General features: G+C 40.2%; 1 protein-coding gene across 2 annotated transcripts in view; it reads left to right on the forward strand.

Moving 5' to 3' along the window:
* The window catches only part of CABCOCO1 (ciliary associated calcium binding coiled-coil 1), a 129,269-nt gene that overhangs the window by 24,696 nt on the left and 88,518 nt on the right, over positions 1–16,055 (forward strand). The gene's annotated exons all lie outside the window — the stretch shown is intronic.

Raw genomic sequence — 16,055 nt, forward strand, 5'->3', positions numbered from 1 at the left:
ACAGAGATTATAAATTTTATTTCAGTTTACACATGGGTAACCAAGGAGAAATTTATTCTTTATCAAAATTGTCACAGTGGTGTTATAGTTTTGTGTTAATTTACTGCCAAAGTGCTTAAATTGACATATACTATTGTAAAATGCAAATGGAGCAGCAAGTCCAGGTAAAGTACTGTGGTGTTTCAGAGGTCCTAACTTTCTAGATTTATTTTTTTTTAAATCCTGTTCTATTTAAACACAAGTAGATATTCTTCTAAGAGTCATGACCTTTCTAAGAAGGTATTTTTCCTCAGTTGCTGAGATCCAAGTTTTCCTTACTGCAAAGCCAAGCTTCTTCCTTTATGAAGTGCTGGTGCTGGCCGTGGCCAGCTGATATCCTTGGGGGCAGGGGGATAAGGGGGAAGAAGACTGCTTTACTTTAACCCTGCCCAGAAAAAAAACAAGACAAAAGTCCATTCTACAGTAGAGATCACTCACTTGGGAAATGCCTGAGTAAATAAATGGACTGTGTAGCATGCCTTTTTGAGGGAACAAAATCAAGCTCATCATGCTCAGAGGAAAATGAATTCAAGTCAAGGACCTACTATTGATAATCCCCTGCCAACAGCCATCCTGCCATATCATGCCTTGAGTGCTGCTGGTTCCCAGACCTTCCGCTGACATTAAGGTCAAATGTAGTTGAAGAGGAAATTGGGAAGAGACAGATTCAAGAGATTGTTTAAACAAGATGTTCCTCTGTGGGAGTGCTTAGTGTTGAAGAAATGACTCGTGGGAACTGGTATGTCTGATTGTTCATGGAGATCCTAACAGGGCAGACATCACAAAGCTTAGAAAGATGTTGATCAATGGGACATTTCCATGATACTATACTCAGGAAGGATGCAGAAAGCTTTGCTGAGAGCTAAGTAATTCTGCATGTTAAAGACACTTGGGACCGGAACTGCTTAACAAGGTAGTTTCATCAATGGATAATCCTAACTTTGCATCAGTGACTGTCCCAAGCTTAAATAGCAAGAAGATATAATGTTGACTCTGCCTACTCAGTGGGGGACCATGAAGCACAACAGCCTAAGTAGAGAGGGGAAGAAAGTACTCATGGACAACTTCATTTCTTTGGCCTGGAAGAGGCAAAAATTGCAATATCCAGACTTGACAGAGTGCATTTTTAGATGTTTCAGGGACTGTTTTGTGGAGCAGCTGGTTCAGAAGCACAGGGCAGTGCTTGACTTGAATCCTGAGTGGTTTATGGGATATGATGTAGGGAGTAACAGCTGAAGAGGTCCCCTGAAAGGGGGATCTCAATGTGCTTAGATTTGGCATCCTTGCAGGAGCAAGACAAGCCAGAGTTCTCCACCACGGCTCTGCTCAGCTTCAAAAAGGAAAACTAGACACAGATCAGCAAGCATGTTGAAAGTAAGACAGATGAAACACCTAACTCGTTGCAGGGAGTGTGGATTTTGCTTCCGTAAATCACGTGGGGAGTGCAGAGATAATAACTGTGCATCAAGAGAAACTTGAAAAAGAGTGAGAAGAAGCCAGCACTGGCAGGGTAAGTGAGATTGCAGGAGCAAGAAGGCCTCCTTCAAAAAGCTGAATTTCTGTCCAGCTGAAGAAAACTGAAAATATTATAAACTCTGGCATGGACAAACATAAGACTGGCTGAAGGCGTGTGAGGGACAACTAGTGAAAAACATAGTAACTACAGTGTCTGTTATCTGTTCAAACATGTCATGACTAGGAAGTCTGCCAGGGAGTTGTTTGGTCAGTGGATGGTCAGGTGGCACAGAAGCCCTCAGGGAGTGTTATGGCTGTTCAGGAGAAACGAAGTCCCAGCATGAGTACAGACATACACTGTAGTATGGGATAGCACTGACTCTTGTACAAAACCTTATAGAAGGATTTTTTTTTTTTTTTAGAATGCTTATTTTATCTCTGACTCTGTATGTGCTAGTGTTCTGCCAGTTCAATTCTCTTCAGTTTCTACTGGTTTGCAGCTTAGCCTTGTTGGGCTAATTGATCAAGGGCTAGAGAGTAGTTAAGGGAGAAACTTTGTTTACCTTGGTTTTGTACTCTTTCCCTGAGTATGGAGTTAGGTCTACTGTTGGATGCAGGCAGTGGAATAGATGGACCTTTGCTCTGACCTGAAATGGCTGCATTAGTAGAGACTTTCTCATCGTTGAAGGAATCAGAGTGGGTTGTACTGTTGGTTGGATCCAAGCTGAAAGCAGGACTTGTGTCTGTCTGTATAGAGTGCTCTACTAAATGATATACCCTCTTCTGTCTTTTCTTTCTTTATTGATTTTTTGGAAACTCTGGTCTGTGTCTGAGAACCCTTGAGAGTTAATGTTTGCAGGAGCTGCTGTACTCTGGTAAATCCTGGACACAGTGGCATGAACGTGCATCACAGTGCATGAGATTTTCATCCAAGACACCTTGGCAAGACCTACTGCACAATTCTGCCATGTAACAGCCAATTGCAGCATGTTTGATGCATTTGGGAAATGTTAAACCTTACTGTGTCCCCAGCACCAGTGACCTTCTTTCTGCAGGACTAGGAAATCTGGCACTTGAAAAACTGTAGCCGAGGATCTCTGCACTTGCATTTGAATAATTTCTGCCTTTAGGCTAGGTCACTGTGATGATTGCACTAAGCAGACCCATAACTGTCAGAAATATGAAAATGCACCCAACAGTTCCCAACAACAAACTAGGGTTGGAGGTGTGTCATAAGCTGAACACAAGACAGCAGTGCCACACTGCCCTTAAATGGAAGGTGACATCAGCAAGTAGATACAGAGCTGAAACCTGCCAAGTCTCCATCCCCTCTGCTTGGGAAGGCCTTAGCTGAAGTTCTGCCCTGCCTTGGCTCAATGAGGGAGCAACCAGTGGAGAAGGGCAGGGGAGTTTCTATAGTAGCAAATTACTTACATAAACATATGGTTCATTTTTAGATAGTTAAAGTGACATCCTTTTTAGGTTGCAGTGCTTATAAAATCACAAGACCCCTGTTCAAGCACCTGGAGGCACTCCAGATTGGAATGGAGTGCAGGGCTTAGGAAATCCTGTGAGGAGGAATTCCAGAACAAAAGTTCTGTGAGTTTTGGTGATAATGTATACTGGTTCTTTGTTCTGTTACAGGCTTTTTTCCTGCTTGGGGGGAGCTCTGAACAAATAGACTGTCTCAGAATTTACTTCTCTTGCTTGCAAACTGGGATGTTTTTGGCAGTGAAATTTGGAGGTAATGGCTATTTGCTTTCAGTTCAAGAGACTTCAAAGATTTTATTTACAATATTCATAAAGAAATAATCATAGGGTACTAAGCTGAAAGAGACTGGGGATGAGAATGGGTCATAAATTCACTGCGAGTGAGCAGTGTTACTCTACTATGAAGGAGGCACACTGTGATGTAAAAACAGACCTGTAATGTGCCAAATTTCAGTTATTTCTTCTACCTTCCTTGATGCTGGGAAAAACCTTATCTAAACTACCCTTATTCTGGTGATGCTTTTCCAAGAGAGAGCTGACAGGACAGAGTGTCTAGAGATGTACAAGACTGCTGAGGAAAGAAGATACTGTGATTCAGTTTTGAAAAGAAGACTGAGGAGAGGTGGAAGTGGCCAAATGTTCAAGAATGGCCCATTAACCAGTCCCAAAGCAGAGGGAAGGAAGTACAAGGCTTAAAGAGGGGAAAATAAAATCACAGATGTCTAAAGACATATCTTGCTAAGAAGGACAGTGAAGCACTGAAATAGATCGTGTAGAGAGAGGTCCATTGTCGCAGGCTTTTAAGCACAGATTAGGGAAACATCTGTCAGAGATGACAGCAGTTTAGTTGATCACTTGGGGTAAAGGGCTGACTAGATGATCTCTGGAGGTTTCTCCAAGTCTTACCTCCTAGGGCTCTAAGGTTTATTTCTTTATTATCCAGTCATTGTTTTGAGTCTCTAAGGAAGTTTCTTGCTTAAATTAAATCTATTTAGTTTTACTTGCACAGAGTTCTTAAAGAAGAGGAAATTGTTCTGCTTTCTCAATACTTGACTGCAAATTGTGAATAATTATGACAGCCTTATAAGGAGCTCACCAAAAGTGGCAATTGACATATATGTTGAAACAAATGGGAATGATTCAGTTGTACATGTGAAACAAAAAAACCTGTCTAGTTCTGGCTTAAGTGAAATCCTAACTATTGCCGATCAAATGCAAGAGGGGAAAGCTAAATCTTTCAAAACATGATATGTGATAGGAGGTACTAGCTATAGCTCAGTAAGGGTGTGAAGAAAATGGATAAAGGAGTGAAAAAAACAGAGTATAAAAAGATTAGTTCTCTAGTAAAGAGCCAATATGATTGCAGAAGCATTAAAATCCCTGCAGGAGATTTACTGAAGACTCTGCTCTGGATTAGAATTTGATATAAAGTAAGTTAACTGAAGTCATACAATTTCTGTGCCATTTGTAGCTGAGTTAATAGCATATGTTCCTGGAGGATTACAGTCAATGATTAAGGAAATTAGGTTTTGTTTGAATTTAATTTAGTTGTATAAAACTGCTACAATAATTTACAGCTTTGATATTTAATATTTAATAACCCAGATCTTAAAAGAATCCAAGGTATAGCAATGTCATTATATATTGAAATATTATCCCCATAAGTCATTTATATTTGCTAGTTGAGAGGAGTGTTCATCAACTAGATGGGCTAAACAGGAGCTACTTGATAAAAAAACCTATGCAGTTTTACAGGTAGTGGTAGTGAAATCTTTCTTTATCTGTTATCCAGTAAATCATAATTCACTTAGAGAACTTTTCAATCTCAGTTTCAGTCATCATAGGAATATACTCCTGATAGTTTTCTTTCATCTAATTTCCTAGCTTTTGGCTTTATGAACATTACAAATCCTGTCTATTCTTTCTTGTAAGCCTGTTTCTGCTGCTACCTCCTTTCAAAAAAGAAGAATTAAAATGCTCAGTCTGCAGTTTAGCAGGGTACCCTGTTTCTCTTCAGAGGAAAGGAGGCACGTAAAAACACCCTCATCTGAAAATCAAGCCGCCAGTATTTTCAGGCACCTTTCTACTTGCCATTAAGTTTGTAAGAGCCACAACCTGTGGTCTAAGTCCTCCCTGTACTGAGGCCACCAACTGCAGGATCCAGTCTCAAAATGTGTTTGTGTGAGCTCATCATCCAAAGTGCAAACATGCACCTATGAAGCAGGAGAGCAAAAGGCTTCCAACGGCCTGCCTGCTCTCTTGCATCTCTACAACCTGGACATGGTTTTTACTCCATGCTTCCTTTCTTGTGCTTGTAGTCATTTCTCTCCTGCTCTATACCTTTTCCTTGGAGGGATAGGACCCATCAAATGGTTGGGTGTTTTGGGTAGCTGTTGTGGGCCACAGCCTTCCAGGACTCAGATCTGATAAAGGAGGGTGAGCTTAGCACAAACTTCAGTTCATTTTTAGTGCATTGTGAGTCCGGGCTTTTAGAAAGGAAGGTGGAAGCATCGACTGCCTGGCACTACAGTTATGAGTGGCTGTGGGTCTGCCACGAGCCCTGGGGCTCTGGCTGGAGTGTGAGGTGCTGTGAGCTGGCAGAGCTCCACTGACATCAAAGCTTCTGCAGCCCCAAAATATGGCAAAAAGGGATGTGTTTTTTCCCCTCTGATTAAAGCTGGGGGAAAGCATATGAGCATTTTATAGCACTCTACAGTTATACATCTTTTCTGTTGGTTTAATAGTTCAGAAAAAAAAGCCCTCTGGAAGGGCCTTTTTTTCTTGAAGAACTAGAAAGAAAGAAAAGGTTTCAGGTATTTTATTAGGATTTGTAATTCCTCCTTCAGTCTGGGGACACACAGGTGTTCTGCAGCACTGCATATTTCGAAGAAGAATAGAAGCAACATTGTTCTGCAGGCACTATTTCAACCATGACTGAAGTGGGAGACCTAAAGTTACAAACAGTGAAAAACTGTAGCATTTGTCCTCAGCGAAGTGAAAACCTTTTCTATTTCTGGCTAGGAATTCTGCAAATTGTCTTTCTAGTCATTCTCTCTCCTGTTTTTCAGTGTAAGGATCATGTGATGAACTGACAGGAATAACACTGTTCATGTTTGGGGCACAAATAAATGGAGGCTGAGCACAGGTTCCTGGTGCAGCCACTGCCAGTGAAAAGGCCAAGCTCCTACCACAGATGGAACACTGGGCACACAGGCAAAATATCTCAGGCTTTAGACAATGGTTGTCAAGATAAGCTGTAAGCTAAAAACTGGTGGCACTGGTTTTGTTTACTTTCTGAGTACCTCTGCATAGCATCTTACAATTTTTTCCTCTGTGGTATGTATTCACTGGAGTTCCTCTGAAAGTGTTTATTATGGCACCAAACCTAAGCTAATGAGTTTGAAGTCAAGCCAGTACAATCAGTGTCTCATTGCAACTCAATTTCTTTGGGCATGGTGTCTTGCTAATTACAATCATATGCCTCTGATTAACTCAATAAGAAATAGGGATGGAAAAATGTTGTATAAATAAAGAATATCCCCAAACCTGCAGTGTTTGTACTGGGTACGTAAGAAGTCAAGGCTCACAAAGCCAGGCTGTATCTCATCGGGGACTCATGGAAAGACACTGGCTTCTCTGCTCATGTGTGCCTTTGTTGGGGTTTATTTTATTTTTTTTATTTTCAATGATGTACAGGTTGTCTGTAGGCCTTTGCCATCATCACTCAGAACAGTTAAACAATGGTACTTGGCTGTGGTCCTAGCAAGCCACTTTCCTCCCTGGTGCAATTGGTATCAACTGATGATCATCTCCATGCATTTTTTAATGTATATTTTTATACATCTATATATATTTTGTCAGTCCCCTGACAGTGGTCAGAGTTTAATGAAGACAATAGTCATGAAGCTGTGTACAAAACTCCATAATATTTTTACAAGCTAATTTGTTAAGCTGTCTTTTTAATCTCTGTGCTGGAAAGGACTGAAAGACAGGACTGTACCACAAAATATAGGTTGGCAGATTGGGAAATTACTTCATGAATGCAGACAAGGGGAGGGGAGAGTGTGTAAAGAAAGCAACTCTCCCATCCACAAAAAACCCCTGCTAATCATATTCATCATCACTGCAGTAGAAATATAATGACATGGGTCTTTGTCTGAGAGCAAGGCTTCCATAAACCTGTCAAGATGCTTAATTATGTTCTGTTGCACTGGACTGCCACAGACCTGCTAAGCAAAAAAAAAATAAAGTAGTAAGCTTAGCAATACTCCTTTTGAACTGGAATACTGTACTGACTTTCCTATACTCTTGTTATCAGTGAAAACTTCCTAAAGACAAAAAACTTCTACATCTTTGCTGGTTGCAAAATATATTCAGTTTTACAAACAAGCTTCTTCCCAAAGGCTGCAGTTTCTGAACAAACCATCTGCTCAATCATTTTCTTTCCTGGCAAAAAAAGAGGCTGAGTGCCAGAATTTTTTTTTCTGTGATGTTTACCCATAAGTTATTAATACCTATCTGACACCCACAAAGATCTGCAAACTTTTTTATTGCGTAAAACAATATTGTTGACTTGTCTGACAATATCCAAAAATGAGCTAGCATTGTTTCTGATCACCCCCACTGTATGGCTCACAATGCCAGTTTGTTTATAAATAATGTCATCTGTTGTCTTGTCTTGAGTGCTTTATCCTGTTGCCTGTACTTCCCTCATCCTTTATCTGAGACATCTGTCTGTGCTGGTCCTGGTATGCATAATGACTTGAGAGATGTGAATAAAGAGAGTTTATATGGTGTAATAGGCACATACAAATACCTTCTGGAGTTTAGATTCAGCAGTGTCACAGTGTGTTCCTAATGGTCTTTAAATTGCCTTGAAGTCAAATGTCATTTCTGAGTACTGCTGATGGGAAAAGCCAATTAAGAAAATCAAAAATCCACCACCCAAAAAAACCAACTAATGATTCCAGCGAAAGGCTACTTATTCTCGTGGATTTGCTGAGTCTGATAAAACAGTGTTTGAAATAGCAAAATTTTACTTGACAGGAGAATCTTCAGAATCTGGCAAGAAATAATGAGAGGTTTAAGACTGAGTTTTGTGAGTAGCTGCTGACTTCTCAATGTTTACTAGATCCTAGTAACAGAATTATAGGGTTCAAATGAGAAGTCAAAAGTAAGGGTCCGTAGTGACAGATCTGACATGTGTTTATGGCAGCTTTATCCTCAGACTCCTTCAGAGAAAAGTTTAGGAGTATTTACCCTACGAAATAAGTGGGGAATATTTACCCCACTAAATAAGCCATGGGACATCACGTTCTATTTTTTTCTGATTTTTTTGTTGTTGGTAGTGGTTTGGTTTTCTTCCAAGAGCAAAAATTAATTGTTTTTATCCCACTGGAGTATTTCAGTTATGCCGGCTTCTTTTAAATTTCTCAATGAGGTAAGATAGTCCTATTGCTCTTTGAAAAACCTTGGCTGATAAATATTCTCCAGTGCCCCTGTGTTCTGGAAGTCGGATCGGGATCTACTAATCTAGTATTCTCACTTTAACTTGGTAGGAATCAAAGTTTATCCAAATGCAGTATATTTTTAGAAATCCTACTAGTAGATTATTTTTGTCAGTAACTGAACTGGAAAACAGGGGCTCTTCTAAAACAGGATTCCTAAGATCTTGTCAGTTCTCTACTTAAAAGTCCCTTTCAGGGTCTCAAAGACAGAATAGGGTTTTAATGTGCTTGTTGGAAGATTTGAGGAGGAAGATACCTTCTTCACAGAAGGAGCTTTTTTATTATTTTGACTGCACCAAGTAAAACCAAAATCTTTTTGAATAAGCCAGTTATACTGTAGATCTCAGTGTGTCAGCCCAAAGAAGGAGCTGCTATTTTCACAAGTGCTACAAAAATGGGCCACAGTTAGTTACATAAGAAAAATCTTGTGTTAGTAATTGCAGCTAGTGTGTGTGGTTTGAGTTTTGTGGGTTTTACATATATGAGAGGGGGTGTGTGTTGATTTGGAGAGAGTATGAACCAGAGAAAGAGAGGTGTCAAGGATGATGGGGCCTGATCAAGCTGCCCAAAACTTCTTACGTTGCACAGAGATAGTATAAATCATGGTAAAGTACATTAGTTTGAAATGCAGCCTAAAATGCCCAGAAGCCCAGGATCTCTCAGCTAAAGACATTTTGCCAATTTCATTTCCATGGTGAGTCAGGAAATATTTAGTACTTTTCTTGAGCATATTTTGGAATCATGGGCTTTTCTAAAATTTTGTCTAATCCTGGCAGGAGAGATCTTTGCAAGTCAGAAATTCAGAAACCTTTATTCTCTGATTCACAGAATGTGTGGCTATTGACAGCTGTAGCTAGGAATGTTGCCTTGTGTGCCCCTGGATTGCCATGGCTGTTGTAGGAGTCAGATAACACTTACTCAGCTGTGGTACACCCAGAGCAAATGGACCCAGTGGTGTTCCAGAACTGGAAATTGCCCTCAGTGTGCCAGATCTGAAGCACCATGGTGACAGAAGGGTACATGAGGATACGATTTAGAAGTTATAATTTGGCATACTTTGAGGCAATGTAATACGTGTGAATCCTGTCCACATCGTGAGACATTGATGTTGCAATGTTCAGGACTTCTCCAGTTTCTGCATAAAATTTATATATATATTTAACTGATTACCTAATCTTTGTCTTGACAGGAGTTCTTTTCCTCTTAACCATCTTCTACATGTTTGATGGCAATAATGAGCTACAAGTCTGTGAGCTGTCATGCACAAATGAAATGGATAGTTTTTAAATATGCACTTCTGGAATGGGAAAGATTCTACCAAAAAGAGATGGGGGTTTTTTTATTACTTATTGTTGTGATTATTTGTTATTTTGAGCTTCTTTATTACATTGATAGGACAGTAGAATGAGGAGGACTATGCAGGTATACTCATTTATGAGTCTCTTTTTTTTGTCTTTCTATGATAATAGCTTTCTTGTGGCACCATTTTCTTCTGCACAGTATGTTTAATGAAATTTACCCAAACTGATCACCCATTCAAATGATTGAAGGGTAGTGGGACAGGGATTTGACTGGATAATAAGATGCAAACTTGAACAAACTTTTTGTGTGCTGCTATGGACTCCAAGAAGCCAAGGAGAAAGTTGGTGTACCAAATGCAAAAATTAGGTGGTGTTAGTGCACAATGAGAAGTCACTTGTAGGTAAATTCGTACAACAAAAACAGGCACAAGCTGAAAGAGGCATCTGTAAAGGAAGAAGTGAGCCTAGACAATGAGACCTAGACTTTGAAATCATAAAATGCTTTGAGCTGGAAGGGACCTTGAAGAGCATCTGGTCACAAGCTTACCGCTACAGGCAGGACTCCGTTCCCCTAGACCAGGCTGCTCAATGCCCTATCCATCCTGGCCTTGAACACTGCCAGAGATGGGCATCCACAACTTCTCTGGGCAACCTGTGCCAGGGCCTCACACCCTCGCAGCAAAGAATTTCTTCTTAATATCTAATCTACATCTACCTCCCTTGAATTTCAAGCCATTCCGCCTTGTCCTATCACTGCATGCCCTTGTTAAAAAGTCCCTCTCTAGCATTCCTCGTAAAATGACTCATCTGCTCTTGCTCCAAGTTCAAGAATCTTCCAGTATGCTGACTGGACATGCATTCCTGAACTTGTAACAACAGTCAGCTCATGAGCCTGATGATGAACCAGAAAGGCAAGATGTGGCTAAAATTTCAGATAAAGTGGAGTTGAAGTTGTGTTAGAGATGTTGAAGGGCAGATTTACAAATGCAGCAGGGGCTGAGAGAGGGCAGCATTGTTTGGTATGATGTCAGTCATGAAGCATGAGTTAATATAGCTAGTAATAAATGTAGCACATTGTGCAGTGTCCTAAAGAGCCATAGTGCATACTCTGGAGGATGTGGATGAACTGTCCACCCATTTTTGGCAAGCGCCATAGTTTTGAAGTCCTACACACCAAGGTTACAAAACTGAACATTTTAAAAATGAGGCATTTGGGAACTGAAACCAGAGCTGCATTATACTGTAGATAAATATGTTTACAGTCAGAGTTGAGTAAAATAGAGTAGAAAGAACTGGTTTCTTATAATCTGGAGTCACTGGCTCTTCATTTTGTATTTTGAGGCAGGTACCCAAAGGAAATAGAGAAGTCATGGGATTACTGATTCAGTGGTAGCAGAGGTGTTTTACAAACACAGCTGGAGAAGGAGGATTGGTGTTTGGTGGTAGTTTAGGGGTTGGATGGTTGTTGTTTGTTAGCAGCTGTGCTGCATGTTTGTGCAGGCTCTCATCTTTTTCCAGCTTCCTTCTCAATAAGAATAGCTTTTTTAGTATCAGCTTTTTAAAAAGAGAAGTTTATTTCATTAATGCACCTGACTCCTTCAATCTGTCACTACCAAAAGTTAGTGAGGGGAGGGAGGAGGTTATGTCCACACTTACTCTTGATATATTTTAGCTCTTATTTTGCATTCCAAGAACAAGATTTTTCTTTAAAAATAAGATATTTAGTCACCATTACTCATGTATTGTACACTAAAAAAAATTTCATGAAGAGAAATGTCACAGTAAAGCATATTAAATAAGGGACATTTCATGGAATATGGAAAATATCATAAGTCAAAGTAATTAGTCTTGAAAAACTGGCAACTGCTATTGCTATAAATACAGCTGTACCAAAGAGGTGTAAAAAGATGTCTCCATGGGGGTATTTAAAGGTATTTTAGTACTTCTGTCACTACAGTAACTATATACCATCCACAGGTGCAACTGTAAAATGTTCATGTGTGATAAAATAGCTAAATAAGAAATACCAAATAATAGCAGACAAAAAAGTATGCATCTTTCTTTTGCAGGGTATTTATTGTATAAAACATTCTTTGAAGTATAGAGTCTATGTCCCTGACAAACTTGCAGGGACTTAAATTAAGATTTGGAATGGGTTCATTCCGTTTCTTGCATTATCCTCCAAGAGCAAGCTTTTAATGGACTGTAGACCTCTCTTATACTTGCACGTGAGCAGGTTTGAGTCCTTGCAGCAGGGTGGGCAGAGCTGGCTCCTGGGTGCTGCTCAGGAACCTCTTCAAGACACAGTGTCTGTGTGAGCAAAGCTACCAGAACAGGCAAGTCAGCTATGCTCTAAAGCTTGGGCAGATAAGCCACTGCTGTGTTCTGATGCTGGCTACTGGATTAAAAGTGGTTTGATTGCATTGCTGTGTTCCTGTCTGAAGCCAATATGGAAGGAAGCTAAAGGTCAGACTAAAAATGTTAATGAATCAAAATCCTCTCCTGGCTCTCGAGGAGATGTCAACCAGGAAATCCCTGTAAGTGTCTGTAGCAAAAGGAAAAAATTTATCTGAGGATGGCTTTTCTCCTTGCCATGGATGACGCTGTATCACTCCAGGTCTTCAAGGACAGTCCTATAAGCCAATGTTACTTGTAATTAAGTGATTAGTCACTGTAAAATTACAGGTCGAGCCTGCATTGCTAAACCAGTGATCAGATTTCAAATATTTCCTTAAATAAAATAATGCTGGCCAAGTTTTAGATAATGTAATTGAAACTTTTATTGCAGTCCTAGGAAAATCTGGATTTGGGCCAGGAGGTGAAATTGAACATGCTTTAGTAAAACTGTTTGGGATGATCAGGTCTGGAAGGGACTCACTGTGGACTTTGAGGAGCACTCTGCAAGCTTAACCAATTCAGCTGATCTGAGGTGGTCTTGGTGGGCACTGGTGAGAGGCTGCACTTCCAACTAGAGCAAATTCCATTTCAGTTCTTGTCCACCTGCTGCCTGCAGAGGACTGGACTGGGTAGCATTATGGAGGTGACACATGCTGCTTGTCTCTTCTGACATATAACCAAACACACTGTCCCACTACCCTGTCACACCACTGCAGTGTGACACAGTCAGCTGGTGGTTGGACAGTAGATGGGAGAAGGTGAGCCAAAGCTGGGTGGCAGGGATTCCAGTCAGCCAGAAAGGACATTTGTAGATGCCCTTGTAATAGGACACTTTCCAAGGGGCTCAGCAGTACCTCACCATAAAGCCTTGTGAGTCACAGAAGCTCCAAAGAGCACAAGAGTCTCCTCACCCTCAGGAGTTCCCCAAGCACATCAAGCCTACCTTCACTGTGCTGACTTATTCCTTGGCATTGAATAGAGTTCAGCTCCTCAATCCTTTTATTCAGGGACCCATGGCTTAGGCTCAGGCCTGCCAGAAAGCAGCTGAGAGCTCTGGGGTTGACATCTTTCTCTTCAGACCTGATGGAACATCCTTATGATCAAGAGGTGAGTGCCAGAAAGTAGCCTTTCTAAAGGGGGCACTGTAAGACCATGTTATAAACTACCCCAAGAGCTAGGGACCTTCAGAGATCTCATACCCTGTTCCATGTGTAAAATACATCTCTTTGATCTTGGTTCCTCTAAGATAAACATGTAGCTGTGTGCAGCTTTTCTTTTAATTTCCTACCAAAACAAAACACTTCACTGCAAATGCTTTACCCCTTGAGGGTTGAGAATACTAATGACACATGACAGATGTTAGTCATGGTTGCTTCGTACACTACTGGAAGGCACTTGGGTGCCACAGAGATGTTTATGGCATAAGAAGTTTTAGAATAATGGAACTGGAGCTTATGTTGGTATTTAAAGTTAATCACTGGCTTTCAGGTTTTTAGCCACTGAGTTGACAATTATTTTCAAGCCATGTGAAGGACAGGTCTCAGGCAGAAAAATAAGTTATTTTTCTGCCCAATATCAGTTCATTAATAATAGATGATTTAAGTTCAAGGGAATTTGAAATTCAGTCTATAATGGTGAGGTATGAGAAGTGCATGCATGTGGAAGGGGAAGAGAAAATTCAATGAGCTACTGAGGGAAGTGAGTCTCTAATTGTTTTCCCTGGCCCACTTGCAGTGTTGATAAAGATGCTAATGGACCTCTATTGTGCATGTATCTATTTTGATAGTCATAATGCAGGGGAAAAAAGCATTAAGTTGAAGTGCTGCTTCTGCATAAGAGAAGAATATTTATTAAGCTGTTCTACAAAAGACAGATCTCGGCTCCCAGCTTAAACACTGGCTTCAGATATTAAATTCTAGATATTGCACAGATGGCATGACCCTTGTCAGGGAGGAGCTTAGGGCCTCTAATTTTCAGCTGATCTACAGTTACTGGATAGTACCTGGGTCACTGGGCTAATGTAAACACATGCAAGCTCCTTAGCACCCCAAAGGCAAGTTTCCATCCTAGTCACAAGGTTCAGCAATTCTTATGAACAACCAAGTCTGCATGGCATCTCTCTTTCCCAAAGCCTCGCAAAAGATGATGGCTTTAGCTACAAGCTAGCAGATTTAGACTGTCATTTTAGCTGAAGACATATAGCACACAGTTTTGCATGCCTCAGCAAGAACATCTGTTTGGCAGCTGCTTCTGCTTTCAAATCAAACCTCCCCAGTTACTAAGAACTGCAGATGAGAGAAGTTAGCTGTGGCTTGCTTCCAGTTGTGTTGTGTGATCAACTTACATGCCAATGGGGTAACCAGGAATGCAGAGAACACTCACCAAGCTTGGCCTTTTAGCTGTCAGATAATCCACAATTTCAATTTACTATAAGAAAATTGAACATATGCAGAAAGTGTTTCCAATTGTGTTTGAGGTGATCACTTGTTTTAATGTTTTGGGGAGATAAGACCTCATCCAGTATCATGGAAGAGCCCTGAGTATTTCTGTAGTTCAAGAAACATCAAAGTAACTATTTAAATGCCTTGTGAAAAATCTACCTGCTCCATATAGAATAATACAGTGTTTGTTTCTATTTGTACTTGTTCTTTGTAAGAAGAGTTATGTCTGTAAAATGGCATTGAAGAAAAGGACTTGTTGCTGGATGTCTTTTGATTTTACCTTGTTACCACATCTGCAAGGGCTTGCCACAGAATCAAGGGGTTTCCTAGATCCTAGCATGCATCATAGTTTGCTTCAAAAGCACAGTATTAAATGGTCTGTGGAATAAATGGGGAGCTGAGACTCTTTTAGAAGACCAAGAGTTGATACAGCTGATTTCCCAAAGAATACCAGGGTTACAAATTCCATTGTTCAGTTCTTTGGCTGTTACATGTATGTCCTTGTTTCTCTGGTTGTTCGCTAACTGTTGCTCTCCCAGTAGCTTGTTCCTTGCCTTAGTGAGCCTTCTGGGTGCACAACAACTGCAGAAATGGGAAACAGATACCTGAATGCCTCTTCTCCCACTCATTTTCAGCCTCTGAGAGAAGTACTTGCTGCTAAAAGGAAACTTCAGAAAAACTGGGGGATACTGATATTGGGATTGGGCTTCAAACTACATGAGATTAGGGTTAATGTTGTCATTACAGGTACTTAAAAACAGTTATCTCTGACACCAATTAGCAAGGGCTTTTAATCGATGCGAGCATATTTTTAAGGACCTCTTCTTTAATCTTTTATGGTAATCTGGCTCCCACATTTACAATTCAGCAGTGTTCCTCATACAAATAACTAGATAAAATTCTTAATTAGATTATAGTGACTGTAGGAAAAAGTTGTTCTAAAAGTGAAATTACAGGCTTATGACTAATGCTGTACAAATTAGCATAAAGCAGCTCAGACCAAATTATTCCTGAGAGTTTGCAATTAGGAGCACCTGCTATTAGTGCACTTGCTAAACTTTTATCAATTCATCATTACTTCCTTGAATAACAAGAACAAAACTGAATGTTGTGAATATTGTGAGAATGATTAATTGCTAGTGGTAAATTGCTGACTAGCTCCATTATTACTTCTACTTTAAAGACTTTCAGAAATGTGTCTATCAGTTTTATGAATGCATCAATTACACTAATGTACTCAGTATCAGTTGGATTTTTTTGTCCTACTTGGCTGATAGTATCTGTTCTCAAATTTAGATAAGTCGGAGACTTTCAGAGCATGAACTGTGTAACAGAACATTATTTTTACCTTGATTTTTTTTATTTCCTCTTTTCTCTTTCAAAATGAACCCTCAACTCAGACTCCTAAATGCTAGGTGACTAGA

Source organism: Lichenostomus cassidix, chromosome 6 (assembly GCF_008360975.1).
Source record: "Lichenostomus cassidix isolate B80296 chromosome 6, HeHo_3.0, whole genome shotgun sequence".
Classification (NCBI taxonomy): Eukaryota; Metazoa; Chordata; class Aves; order Passeriformes; family Meliphagidae; genus Lichenostomus; species Lichenostomus cassidix.